The sequence below is a fragment of the Rattus norvegicus genome, chromosome 9 (genome assembly GCF_036323735.1).
Source record: "Rattus norvegicus strain BN/NHsdMcwi chromosome 9, GRCr8, whole genome shotgun sequence".
In the NCBI taxonomy this organism is placed as follows: Eukaryota; Metazoa; Chordata; class Mammalia; order Rodentia; family Muridae; genus Rattus; species Rattus norvegicus.
In genome coordinates this window covers 23,289,018-23,304,139 of record NC_086027.1, presented here as the reverse complement: position 1 = coordinate 23,304,139, position 15,122 = coordinate 23,289,018, and the positions used below count along the sequence as shown (strand labels likewise).

Here is a 15,122-nt window from a genome sequence, read left to right as displayed (position 1 = left end):
TGAGACCATTTTCATCTCCTCTGTTACTATTTTATAGTATACATACATATGTATGTGTGTGTGTAATCCTATAGTCATATAGAAATTGTGTGTTTATAATTATATAATGTATATCCATAATGTATATATAAGTATATATGTATACATACACATAAACAAATGTGTATATGTTTCACTTTCACATATACACATATATACATACACACATGTGTATGTATATATGTATATACTATATATATCATATATCACATATATAAAGAAAAGTAAATATATTTCTTAGTTCCTTCCCTCCAAAGCAGTATTTTAAAAATCAGTAATAATTTCTGACTAACCAGTATTGCCCTTACTCAATATATTACACTTCCTGCTTTCCCCATGCACTCAACGTGTTTTGGATCTTTGAGTGAGGGTCTGTGAGTTATAAATTCTCTTTAGTCTTTGACCCGCTGTAAGATCTAATTCTCTTGAACTATACGTTAACTAGGCAAAGAAGTTCAGATGAACAGGGTTTCTCCTCCGTTCAACTGGGATAGCACTGTGCGTTCTCTGGCCTTTCATGCCGCAGACAGGAAGTCTGCCACAAGCTTTTAACTTTAGGGGGTGTCTAACTGCCTTTTCATTACACCAAAAGTGTAAATTCCTTGTCACTGGTGTTGTGGGGTTGATTTATTGTTATTCTAGCCTGCTTGGAACCTTGAATATATGTACCTTGAATAAACTTTGTACATATTTTAACAATTATTTCCCAATACCTTACTTCACTGTCTGCGCTGTCTTTCTTCTAGCCCTGGGTTCTTGGGTAGCCTCTACCTTCCGTGACTTATGTTTTTCAGTTCTCAGGGTGAAAATGTTGAGGTCTGGAGCATGCTGGGAGATCAAAACAGGATCAATAGACCTTGCATGTTACGGCTTCTGTGTACAGTTAAGACAGGTAAGAATAAATTCCTTTTGGTCCTGTGTTCCTTTGACCCAAGTGTGGCTAAAATGCTTGGTCACATGTGGGCTGGACGGTCATAAGCAGAAAATACCTCGGGATGCACGTATGCTTGACCTTGGTTGGCAGGAGGCATGCAGGCAGGAAATACATCAGGATTCGTGCTTGCCCCTGATTGGACCTGATGGAAATGTGGTAAATTATGGGTATTGCCTTTTTAAGCTTCTGCTAAATGAAACTCATGGTCATTTTCATAGAAACTCAGGGGTGAACCTGGCCAGAGTCCATCCTGCTAGATTGTATTTAACTAAAGCTTTCATCAAATTTGGATTAAGACTGTGGTAGCAGTTAACTAGTGGGATTAACAATCGAAAGGATTTCCTCAGGCAAGCACTCACCATCATGATACGTCTCCAGCACTATCTCCCATGACTCTTGATCTGTTTTAGTGTTCTATGTCCTGTGTCTCTGGGCTTCAGACTGAGGAATTTCCTTAACTCCATTTCCAAATGCCTTCTTCAGCTATATCTAAATTACTACTTAACTGTCTGGTTAAGAAACTCCTCCTCCGGGGCTGGGGATTTAGCTCAGTGGTAGAGTGCTTACCTAGGAAGCCCAAGGCCCTGGGTTCGGTCCCCAGCTCCGGGGAAAAAAAAAAAAAGAACCAAGAAACTCTTCTTCCTTCTTTTCCTTCCTTCTTCTTTTTCCTTCCTCTTCCTCCTCCTCCTCCTTCTTCTCCTCCATCTCCATCTCCTTCTCCTTCTTCCCATTTTCTCACCACTCAAGGCAATTTTTATATACATCTTAAATTTCTTATAATTTGTTTGCAAGTGACCATTAGATGATAGTAATATATTCTTCAAGCAGGGGTTGTCATGCTGTGGAGTTTTAGATCTTCATTCTTTGGCATTCTTCCTTTTAGTAAAGTGATCTTTGAGTTTCAAGTCAAACTATGTCTGTGCTGGATTGGCCATCCATAACTATAGCTTCTTAGTAGGCTTTCCTAGGCTACAGCATCTGAGGAGTGAGCTCCACACTTACAGACATCCTGTCAACCAAAGGTTTGAATGACAATTAAGATCTTTCAGTTGGGTGCAGAAGTAATAGTTCTAGGCACCTTTGGCTGTTTACTGCTGGTTAGAGAACTTCTGATGTTAGAGAATTCTGTTTTCATGGGCATGAAGAGACAGTTGCTGCACTGAGAGTGTCCTGTCACCAGTTTTCTGGGTTTTAAAAGCAATCTTAGTGTCATCAACAACTTACTGACCTGGCTTCCTGGGTAAGTGACTGAGCTGACTCATAAATGTAATGGCCCCTGTGTTGATGTCCTGAGGTCCAGCCTCCCCTGCTTTCGAGATGGACATGCCTTTCCCCTACATTTCTGAGAGTTATTTCCTGTGGTCCAGCTGAGAGCCTTCCAACCTTCCCAGTAATTTTACAAGCAAATTCACAGCATAAAATTCCTTTCTATGTAAAATAGTGAGTCTGTCTACATATACCAACCCCTGCACACCACATAATAATGTTAAAAACCTTTTCCCTACACACAGTTAAGTTCAAATGTCTTTAGTACACAGCTATAGAATAAGCTTGTGCTTTAGGTTCACAAGGCTCAGGAAGCTCAGATAGTTCTAAAACTCACAAGGCCCCTCCCTAAGGTCATATAAACCTTTGCTCCTGACTCTGTGAGCAGGAAAGTTGTAAGCCCTCCAAAATGGCTTCCTTCTCCTGTAAGGTGGGTCCATGCCATCTTCTTCACAGGCCTCTGTGTCAAGCCTGAAACAAGAAAGGGAACTCAGCGTTTTAGAAAGAAATCTTAAAATGACAATTCTCTGGGGCCAGATTGTATGTGTGACTGTGTGGACATGCACACGTGGAGGCCAGAGGTCAATATCTATTGTCTTTCTGTATTACTCCACTTTATTTTTAGAACAAGTTCTCTCACTAAATCTGGAGTTAATCTTATTATCTAGACTGAACAATGAGTCAGAAGCTGCAGGGGTCCTCTTGTCAATATCTCCCCAGAAATGGAATTTCAGGTGTTGTCATTTGCTTGTTTTCTTATTTTGAGACAGGGTCTGATATAGCCCAGGCTGGCCGTGAATTTTCTGTGTAGCTGCTTCTATCTCCCAATTGCTGAAATTACAGACATGGGTAACCAAGGCAAGCTTGGGTGCTTTTGCTTTTTCTCTCTCTCCCTCCCCATTTGCTCTCCCTTGTTCCCTCCCTCCCTCCCTCCTCTTTCCTTTCCTCCTTCCTCCCTATCTTTTTCAGAGACAAGGTCCCATGCAGCTCAGAAGAGGAAGGCCCTGAACTTTTGCTCTCTGGGCACGGATATTGTGGATGTGTCTGACGCACTCTTTTTATTCAGTGCTGGGTATTAAACCCATGACTCCCCATATGCTAGACTAACTCTCTACCAATAGAGCTATGTTTCCAGTGCTCTGCATCCATTTTTTTAGATACTTAGAATGTTGAGGCAAGAAGACTAAACTTTAAGGTCACCTGGGTAACTTAATGAGCTTTTGTCTCAAACTGACCAGAAGACAAGGCTGAAGATGTAGCTGAGTGGTAGTGTATTTGCCTGGCTTCCATGATTATAGGTTCTCTCTTTTGGAACAAACACACACACACACACACACACACACACACACACACACACCACTAGACACATCACACACACACACACACACACACACCACTAGACACATCACACACACACACACACCACTAGACACATCACACACACACACACACACACCACTAGACACATCACACACACACACACACCACTAGACACATCACACCACACAAGACACATCTCATACACACACATACACCGAACACTATACATACCACAAAAAACACATCACATATACACCACACACAAGACTTACCACACACACCAAACATACATATGAACCAAACACACACTCCACAAACCACACAGCACAAACATACACACCATACACATACATGCACATCACACATACACACACACACACACACACACACACACACACACACACACGGCACACCACAAAAAACACTCACACACATACCATATACCACACACAAGAACACTGTACCACATACACAAATACCACACACACACACATACTCTCTCTCTCTCTCTCTCTCACACACACACACACACACACACACACACACCACAGAACACACACCAACTTCCAGAACCTATCCCCACTGATGAACGGCTCCCCTCAACATTCACAGAACCCCGCAGTGGTCATAATCTCTGGAAGCTCATCGGCTGAAATCCTGAATAAGCCCCAAGGAGAGGGCATCTGGAGAACTCTCTGTGAGGTGAGCAAAGCCTGAGGACCTCAGGAAGTGGATCAGCCATTGCCTTACAAAGAGTCCAGACACTTCCCTCAACTCCCCAATATAGGAGGACACAGAGAAGGTTCCAGCACTATAGGTCACCCAAATGGGCTCTTGCCCGACATGGATCCTGCCAGCAACCTCATCGTAGACTTTTCAACCTCTAGACCTGTTGGTAATCCAGGTCTACTGTTTCCATACCACCCGGTCTACAGTACCCGTGTTACTGGCATCAGAACACACTGAGAATGGGGAAAATTCCTTTAGTAAGGAAGGGGACGTTAAACTCAACACTAGGCATTGTAAGGACAGCGTTTCTGATGCTGTGATAAACACCCTAACCAAAAGCAACTTGGTGAGGAAAGGTATTGTTGTATCTTATCCTTTCTGGTGACAATCCACCACTGAGGGAAATCAAGGCAGGAGCTCCAGGCAGGAACCCAGAGCAGAAATCATGGAGAAATGCTGCTTACCACTGGGTTGCTCTCAGTAGCCTTCATACACAGCTTAGGCCCATCTGCCTAGGGATGGTGCTGCCCACAGTGGGCTGAGCCTTCCCACGCAGCCAAGGCAATTTTTCATAGGCATGGCCACAAAAAATCTGATACAGGCGATTCCTCAGCCGAGGACCCCTCAAATTGACAATAAAAGCGAACCAGAATCACAGAGAGCTTTAAGTCATGACATCATTTAATCCTTTGCCCCGCCTGATAATTCTTATAGGTCTTATAATTCTCACTGTATGAATGAATCAACTAGAGGCCAGCACAGTTGAATAGCTTACCAAGATCCATAGTGTGTCTTTTGGACCTGCCTCTCTATTCTTCTCATATGCATGTAGAATGTGTGTGTGATATACGTGGTGGTCAGAGAACCTGACCTCCTTCTTAGTTATGTGTCCCTTCCTAGCGTGTGTTCCTTCCTAGGTGCCAATTTTTGAGACAGAGTCTCTCGATGGCCTGGAGCTTGACAAATAGGCTAGGCTACCTGGCCATTGGGTCTCACGGATCCACCTCCTCACTACTGGAATTATAAGTACATTCTACCTTGACTGCCTTTTTCAAAGTGTTGATTCAGAGGCTAGAACTCTGGTCCTTGCGTCAAGCATTCCGTGGGCTTGCCAATCTCCCAGCCAACCTGTATGCTTTTAGAGCAAACAGTTGATGTATACGTACATCTTGTCTGAGAGAGGCTCAGAAAGGCAATCAGAACACAGTGGTTTCACCTCACTACTGCCCCTGCTTAGTTCAGTCACTCGCTCTGAGCCCTGATTTCCTTGTTTTTTTTTTTCCATCGTTCCAGGAAAGCAAGCGCAGTAGATGACTTTGAAAGGACCTGCTGGCATTTGGGGCCAAGAAAACATCACACTCTACTTCACACTAAATTCCACCAAATTCCTCTTGCCCAGAACCCAGTGGCCCACATGGAAGATCCCCAAATTAACAACTTTGTGGAACCCAGGGTGTAGATGAGCAGCTTCACAGGGCACGCGACCAAAACCGCCCCCGCAGGCCAAGCCCACCGTCGTATTCTCCAAACCTGTAACAGAGCGGCTTGGCCACGATGTTAATCTGCAATTAGCTGTTTTAATCCCTAAAATAGCTCTGCCACCCTTGTATAGAGTCACGTAGGGAAAGAGAAAACCAGGGACCACCACAGCAAGGTCAGGGGGAGTTGGAAGCTCAGACCTCTGAGGGCCAACCTTCTATTTGGATTGTGTGTGGTTCCAGATGAGGCTGTGATTTCCCGGGAGCTGACAGCTGGGCTGACAGCTGCTTAACCTGATTAGATACGCCTCAGCCACAGACGCTGGGGCCACAGACAACTGCTCATTTGAGATGCATGCCACTGGCACCCGCCTGCAAGAATAAAGGCCGGCCTCAAACAGACAACACGTTCTTGGATGCAAACCGTATGGATGCTGCTTAGAGGGGTGGGGGCTGGGGGGAGGTTTGTACATGCCTGGGGGCGCCTCTGCACCAAACGTGCTTTGTTGCAGAGTGTTTCGGACAACTTGTAACTTCCACTGTAATTGCAGCTTGCCGTCTGGGACCTAGTGGTATGTGGGGAACCCCAAGAAGTAGGGAGGGTGAGATCCAAGAGCCCTGGATTTCTCTACTGAAGCCATTGCGTCTTCGAAGTCTCTCTGAGCAACAGCTTTCAATCCTGACATGGGGACCCAAGAGAGTTAGTCAGGAGGCTCTGCTGCCCCCGCTGCTTGTCAGGATTCACTCAGCACCTGCTGTTCTTGCAGGAGTTGTTGCCCAAGGCTGTCTCCTTGACATACCAAGGCCCCTGCTCTGGTTCTAAGCACAGTACAGCCTCTTGGGCATCTCCAGGAGGCTTGTCAGTACTCCATTGGAGAAGACTGGGAGAGCCAGACCAGCTCACCCTCACGCCTTCTCGGCATCACCTGAATTCGAGTGGTTCTCAGTGAGCCTCCAGCTTGATCACAATGAAAAACAAAGTGTTAACAGCAAGAGCTCTTGGGTTGGTTAGCTGGTTATAAAAGTGTTTTCTGTTTGAAGATGCAAGACCGGAGACCTGGGCTCAATCCCTGGAGCCCACATAAAGACAGGAGAAAATTCACTCCATAAATCAAATTGTCTTCTTAACCTCCATATATGAGCCGTAGCATGTCCACACCCTCAACACACACACACACACACACACACACACACACACACACACACAGAGAGAGAGAGAGAGAGAGAGAGAGAGACTGAGAATATAAAAAAAATAACTTTTATGAAGAGAATGATTCAGCATTCAAAGGCATTGGCTGCTCTCCAGGAGGATCTGGATTCCGTTCTCAGCACCCAATTGGTGACTCACAACCAAGAGTTCCAGGATATCTAATGCCCTCTTGTGGCCTTCACAGGTACTGCATGCATGTAGCACACAAGCACACTTGTAGGCAAGCACCCATAAGCATAAAGTAAAAATAAAACTTAAAAAAAAAAACAAAACCAAGACAAAACAACAACAAAAACACAGCTCTCCAGCTTCCTATGGAAGGGCGGCCACACAAACTGTGGCCAATAGTCACTGCCACTCAGTCGGCTGTGCACACTGAGGCAACAGCCATCTCTGAAAAGCACAGGTTTGTGGAACCTCTTGGCTGTGCAGCGCAATGTTGTCAAGTTACCAAAAGCATTGCAGGAGCACCCCTCAGGATGTTCCAAGTCGGCTTGTGATTTGTGTGTGTGTGTGAGCCGCATTTGTGGCTGTCAAATTTGTGGACATCAACAAACATAACCTGTGCCCTCCATTTTTTTTCCAAATATTTAAACCTACGCAAAGAATTAGAAACTGAAAATGCTAAATCTTCCTGCTACCCATGACTTGCAAAAGTCTCTTAGCCATTCTCCCTGCTATAGTTTGATGCGGAATGTTCCCCCAAAGGTCCATGTGGTACAGGCTTAGTCTTGGCTAGGTGATACTGACTAGAGGTAGGAGGTCCCTGAGTAAATAGAGGTCTGTCCTTGAAGGGGTTATTGAAGACTCCAGCCCTTTCTCCTGTCCTCTCTTGCTTTCTGTGACATAAGCCATGCGACCCAGATCAGTACAGGTGGCACCATTCCCTAAGCATGACCTCCTGAACCTGGGGAGAATCTCAGTGAGGGATTGTCTACCTTGGATTAACTTTTGGGTATGTCTTGGGAACCAGTATGGGCAGCTCCATTCCCTAGGCATGACCTCCTGAACTGTTTAAGAATAGAGAACTAAAGCTGAGCATAAGTAAGCAAGAGAAAGCCTGTTTGCATTCATGTCTCTCTTCCATTGACTGTAGGTGTCATGTGACTAGCTGCTATGGAAAGGTCCCAACCAAGATGGACTGACTATAACCTGGGATTGTCTTACTTTTGTCAGGCTTTCCATCAAAACAATCAAGGTGGATCTGAAATAGGACCCGAATTTGCCTTGAATTTTTGTAGCCTCATCCATTCGGCAGGCTGTTCACATTACAACCCCATTTCCACCTTCTTCTTGCCAGCTTTTACTCACTCCTCAAAAACCACCTTAAATTATACTTGATATTTTCACGTGGTGGTGTACGGTCTCTGTCGCCACTACGCAGATGTGAAAAAGGATCCATAAATAATATGGACAGAAACACCCCAGAAAAACTTCACAGAAGAAGGTGGTGGGGCAGGCTTGGCCCCAGGCTGGGGTTTGCTGCTGACCTCCAGTCTCTGCTGTGATGACTGCAAAGCTGCCTTTGCAGTATGGCTAAATTTCCCCTGTCCTCTACTAGAATGAAGTCTTCATGGGGCCAGAGAGGACATTCCTATGTTGCCGTCTCTTATAGTGGGCACAGAACTGACTTGGGATATATGTGACAGGAAGATCAGAAGGCTGGGGGCAGAAGCGCTGAACACAGAGAACTATCACGAAGACCTAGGCTACAGCACGCCAGAAAGCACAAAGTGTAGAGATGGAAATCACCACAGCACAGGGGCCAGCTGAGCAAACAGCAGAGATAGCCCCAGTCTGAAGGGGCAGAGAGTGAGAATGGGGTCCTGGGTGGGACGTGCTCTCGATGCCCCCATGTAGAAATCCCAGTTCTCGGGGAACTCACAATGGGAGCATTGGAGTGATGGGGCTTGGCGAAAGTGATTAGAAAGGAGACTGTTAAGCCGGCTCCTGTATGCTCTGACCAGTGCCAGACAAAGCAAGATGCCAAGGATGCTTGGGAACAGGAACCACGACATGCTGATGAGGGTGGTCCTTCACAGGCAGGAGTGAGGCTGTGGGAGAAACCGGGCCTGCCCTGCTGACACCTTCATTTTGAACTTCTAACCTCGAGGTATGTGAGAAAATAAATTTCTGTGGCTTAAGCCACCCAGTCTGTGGCATTTTGTCATGATAGCCAGGGCTGACTAACACACAGAGGGCCGCCAGCTTGCAAAACAGAGACAGAAGGCCCTGGGAAATTAGGACGACTCCAGAATCCTTGCCTTCTATTTATGAAAGATCGAAGCTCCCTGAAGATCTTAGGGTGGTATTGTCATGGAAGGGGAGGGGAGGGGAGTGGGGGGAGTGGAGAAGAGGGGAGGGGAGAGGAGAAGGGGGGAGGGGAGGGGAGGGGAGAGGAGAAGGGGGGAGGGGAGGGGAGGGTCTGATGGAGTCAGATTGAAGTCCTTGGTTTCAAATTTGTGGTTCCAGGCTTTTACTTCTAATACCATGGACTCCCATCAGCCCCAACCAGCTCTGTCCTGGCTTCTTGCTCCAGAGTTTTCCAAAAACATTTCTTACACATCCACTCACACCTAACCACCTACATGCCTGCCATTTTGCATGGACCTTTGAAGAGTTCTGTTTGCTTTGTGGAGTTTAAGCAAAGCATTTGATTTTTTTTTTCTACTCTTATAAAACCTCTAGTTGGGAGAAATAATTTTATTTTCCCCTCTCCGTTTATTTTAACTACACCCGTTAGAAATAGCTTCAGTTTTACATATTTTCCCCCTTCCGTCTGCTTGCAAAGTGTGTTAACATGGTGGTTGAATGTCAATGGTTTGAGTGGTTTTGAACGACTTCTGTGTTTTCGTTTCTGACTCTTCAAATACTAGCTGCTATCTAGGTGACCTCATGAAGCACTTCCCCATTAAACAGGTATTTTTCAATGTGTAAAACTTGAATGGATTTAAGGAAGTTGGAAACCTGGCTTTGCCATAGGTCCAAATACAAACTGTGTACCAAAGAGACCAGGCCACCAACATTTTCTCCTCACCGCAAACGACTCTAGGGCCTCACAGAGCCAAGGCCTTAGGGCACCTGCCATGACCCGGAAGCACCACACCCAGCACTGAGTCAGTAACCAAAACTACCTGGAGGAGCCTGACCAGAGTTTCAGCTAAATGGATGTTGTCTGCAGCCAAAAGTCGTAATAAGGAAGTGTCAGCTTCTAAGAAAATTTGAGATGCTCATACCGGATTTCCGGACCTCATTCAGTTTTCCAAACCATCTTGTGGACTTGGGTGTGGCTTTGTTTTGCTTTGTTTTCCTTTTCTCCATTATACAGACAAAAAAACTGAGGTTCTCAGCCCCCCCATCACACAGACAAAAAAACTGAGGTACTCAGGGGAGGCTGAGAGTTGCCTCATAGGTAAGCCTTTATTTTATTTTATTTTTTTATTTTTACCTCATATATTACATCCATGCTCCCCTCCCCTCCCAAATCTCTCCCCCACACCTTAAGTTCTTTACATTTGTCCATGCCCTGCCAATCAAAAACTTCACTCAGGGGAGAAGGCCCTGAGTGTTGTGATTTCTTGGTGTCTTCCCTTGGTACCTTTTCATCTCAGAGACGGTACCAGTGTCTTAGAATTCTCAGTGGCATTTGTGCCTTAGTACAATTTTGCTGAGTACCGTGGTGCACACTTGTAACTCCAGCACCCAAGAGTCAGAGACAAGAGACTTCCTGCAAGTTTGAGGCCAGCCTGGGCTACGTGCTAAGTTCCAGGCCATCCAGGGCTAAAGAATGAGATCCAATCTCAGCACAAAACTGAGGGGTTGGAGAGACGGCTCATCAGTTAAGAGCACTGGCTGTTCTTCCAGAGAACCCAGGATCTGATTCCCAATCTCTACATAGTGGCTTACATGTTCCAGGACACCCTGGGCCCTCTTCTGGCCTCCACAGGAATCAGACACTACAGCAGCAGAGCGATTAATCCACACACGCACCCCCATCCCCACCCTCACTCACCCTACATCCCCACCCCCACCCCGTGCCTTCCTGAAATGCACAATGGGGGTTGGAGGAGATCTGGCCGGCCCGACCCCCACCCTCAGCCCCCCACCCGAGGCAAGTCCCCCACTTCTAATCAGAAAAGCACTCTGTGACCACACTGTCACCCCCTTACACTGTCACCTCCCTTGGGGGAGCGGGGACAGAGGTACTGCACTTCCTGCTCAGCTATGGAGGGGGATTTACTGAGGTGCTCGGTAAACAGTGGGCGAGACCCTACTCTTGTGGAAAGAGTCGAGTTCTATCCAGCTTGCCAGTGTGTGGCTCTCTGGGACTCAGTGATACTCAGAGAAACCCTGCTATACTTGGGAAACTCCCCTGCCTTACAGAGAGGGGACAGCGTGCTGCCTGAGAAGGACGTGGGCCACGCTCCCGGCAGTCTTTGCACCTGCAGCACCATGATTTAGTGAGGGCTGTCAGGGATTATAGAGTGGCGAACCCGCTAGCATCCGCCAGGCTCTCATGAATGGGGCGTTGTGTTCGGCTCCCTCTTGCTTCGTGTTTCTTGGAGCCAGCACAAAGGGAACTATTTTGGGACATATTGGGTCTAATATTTGACTATTGCAGGATGAAAATAGTGGGCCTTGAGTCTGCTATTTTTGTACCTTTCTTCTCTGTCTCTTCTTCCTGCCTCACCTCACCCCCTGCCACTCCCACCCCGGCCTCCTGAGCCCTGCAGTGCCCTTACCTGTGGCTGGCCCTGCTCCATCAGCTGTGAGTCACCGCTCTGCTCCAGTCAGGGAAGCGAATACCTGTAGCTACAAATCCCGGATGAACGGTCACCGGAAGCCCCAGCCTGTGAACCAAGGGCTGCAGGCCAACTCCTGATCTCTCTGAGCCAGGCAGATTTAGCATCCAACTCACACCGAATCCTTCCTGATCCCAGTTAATTTTCTGAGGGCAGTTTAAATGGGGGTGGGGGTGGGGCTTCTGGTTTAGTGGTATTCAAGGGTGTTGAAAACATTTTATCTAGAAAAGAAAATGGTGGCCCGGAGAGATAGTTGCTTTCCGTTGAGGGCGTATTGGTCGCTGTGCAAGGGCAGCCCTCTTGCCTGGGAAAAGGGTACCTAGAGTGCTAGCCTTTGGCCTGTAAACAGGATTCTCTTTATACAGTACTCATTCCCATTACTAGCAAGCAAGGGGCCATTCCCTCTAACCCAGACAAATGCAGAGCCCTCCACCACCCACGAAAGAAACCACTAGTGATTTTTAGCATTAAAAAAAAAGATTTATTTTATATTTAAATACTTGTCTGTGCCTGCGGAGGCCAGACATGTTGGGTCTGCTGGAACTACAGTTACGGGTGATTGTGTGCTGCCTACAGTGGGTGCTTGCAACCGAACTCAGGTCTTCCTGAGCAGACCCCCCTCCCCCCACCCAGGCTTTTATCATTTTTTAAATGCCCTCCACTGCCCCTCACAGCAGCCTTGAGAGGAGCTGTGCATTTCACAGGATTGTTCAACAACAGGAGAAAAAACAGCCTACAGTGAATTAAACTTTCCCCAAGGCTAACATTAGCTCTCTATCTGCACTGTGAGGAATCAAGTCGTTCTCAGCACGCAGCATCTGAGCCCTCTGAAAGAACGCTGTCAGCGGACGGGAAAAGGCAAAATGGAGGCACTCAGGTGGACGTGTTGAGTTGGTGTTCAGCAAACAGCGTTGGGCAAGACGGCCTTCAACAAAGTAGGCCTTTGTGGCTGTGAAACACTGCTCTGAACTGAATTTGCCACAGACCGCAGGGACAGGCAACTCAGAGGCGTGGAGAAGAGGCACAGGAGCCCTAGACCTTGGAGCCCTTCTATAGGTGGTGGCTACTAAGATGGGCATCCGGCCTGGCCCTAGAAAGCCCTGGGGAGACACTTCCTGGAGCAGGTCTGGAAGCTTTGCTGCTGGGGGCTGAGGTGTTGGGTGGTGCTGATGCGGGCGGATTGCAGCTGTGGCTTAGCTTCCTGGTGATTGCTACAGAGGGAGCTAAGTTGACTGTGTGTCACACAGGTCAGCCGTCCCGGAAATCCGAGGGTAAATATAGCTGTAGGCGTGCCAACCCCGGCTGCCCACCGCAAGTGGATGGGAATGGAGGTTGGAAATGCTGACTTTCATGGTCTCCTCTTCCTTCCGGCGGTGGGAGGTTCTCAGAATAAGATCTGGGATTTGGATTTCCCCCAAGGGTTTCTCGGTGCTCCCTGGCCCTGCTGACAAAGCTCCTTGGGTTTGACCACCTCTCAAGGAGATCATGGAGTCTGAGAGAGGGGTCAAGAGCAGCCAGTGGCATTGGGGCTCAGTGACCAGGGTAAGTGGCCACTGAGAGCAGTCACTGGTTACCCACATCCTATAGTCACAACATCCTGTCATCATCATGCAGAACGAAGCCTCAGCCTGGATCTGCCTGTCCAGCTTTTTTACTGATTCTGTGCTTTTCTCTTTCCTGACTAATGCCTTCACCCCATATTTTTCCTTTGAAAAGCTCTCAGGGAGAACTTTCCCTCGGGATGGAGACCCTCCAACTCTAATGACCAGACCGAGACACCACAGGATGCAATCAGCAAGAGGATTTGGTTTATTGTCGTGATACACAGGCACAGGCACCTGCGGGCGCTTCAGTCACTCGGGGGACTGGCACGCCCCACGGAACCAAGGATGGGCTTTTTATAGGATTTTGGGGAGCAGAAGCAAGCATACAGAAGCAGATGCATGGTTACAGGGATATAATTGGTGGATTCTAATGTGGCAAGGGTTCAGCCCGGGGGCAAGTTTCTTAGCTACCTTCTTGGAACATAACGACTGACTCGGCCCCCCACCAGGGTGTGGGACCTCTCCCAGGGCTTTTTTTCATTGTCAGGTGCTCAACCGAAGTCATCCTGTTGCCAGGCCTTCAACCAAACACATCCTGCTTGGCAGCCGCTGTATACTCAGTGTTCTAACCTTTCCCTGAACCAGTCATCTTAAGTACAGCCTTGCAAAATGGCGTTACTGCTGCTAAGCTGGGGTCTTTCACCTTTCCTGCCTCATCCAAGTCCATGGTCCAGGTCCCCATCCTGGGGTGTCAGCCCATGCACCCTCCATCGGACCAGAGCCGTTAGTCATTGCACCAGAGTCCCCACGTTTGTCCAGTATGGTTTTTGCGCAAACGTTCTGGGAAATGTGAGAACATGTGCTCTCTCCACAGATGGCAGAAAGGCTGTGCTAACTTAGACTCCGGTAAAGATGCATCTGAGCCAAATGCAAGTCTAAGTTCTAGAACTTGACAGAGGCAGGAAACCGCCCACCCCAGTGTTCATGCAATAGACTCACTGAAGCTAACAAAGGGGGAGGGGTTGTCATGGTGATGCGTATTTATAATCCCAGCACTGGGAAGGTGTGGATTCAAGAGTTCAAGGTCAGCCTGAACTGGATGAGACTGCCTTTAGAAAAAAATTAGAAAGATAAAGGAGCTGGGTGTGTTGACACACTCCTGTAATGCCAGCACCTGTGGGGTTAAGGCAGAAGGATTGTGAGTTCAAGGGTAGCCTTGTATATACAATTAGATCCTGTCCCCAAACAAAAAAAACAAAATGAAAGCAAGCACAATTGGAAACCTTTGAGAATCCACATTAACAACATGGGAGGATGTTTTCAATCCATAGGTTAACTTTACAAATAAGACATTGTGGTGATTTTAATAAGAATGCCCCCACCCACAGTCCTGGGCTGGAGAGATGGCTCAGCGGTTAAGAGCACCCGACTGCTCTTCCAGAGGTTATGAGTTCAATTCCCAGCAACCACATGGTGGCTCACAACCATCTGTAAAGAGATCCGATGCCCTCTTCTGGTGTATCTGAAGACAGCTACAGTGTGTACTTATATATAATAAAAAATAAATAAATCTTAAAAAAAAAAAAAAAAGAATGCCCCCACCCACAGTCCCCCCCCCACCATATTTGAATGCTTAGTTATCAAGAAGCTCTTCTCTAATCTTTGAGAAGGATTAGGAGGTGTGGCCTGGTTGGAGGAATCGTGTCACTAGGGGTGGGCTTTGAGGATTCAAAAACCCAAGCTAGGCCCAGTGTCTCTCCTCCTGCTCCCTGCAGATCCAGATGTGGAGCTCTCAGTTCC

The 15,122-nt window shown here is 47.2% G+C and overlaps 1 long non-coding RNA gene across 1 annotated transcript; it reads left to right on the top strand.

Moving 5' to 3' along the window:
• The first annotated feature begins 337 nt into the window (after nucleotides 1–337).
• On the top strand, nucleotides 338–6,168 carry LOC134480558 (uncharacterized). Its single transcript, XR_010054948.1, has 2 exons — nucleotides 338–931; nucleotides 5,582–6,168. It is a non-coding gene; the product is annotated as an uncharacterized LOC134480558 (long non-coding RNA).
• The last annotated feature ends 8,954 nt before the right edge of the window (nucleotides 6,169–15,122 follow it).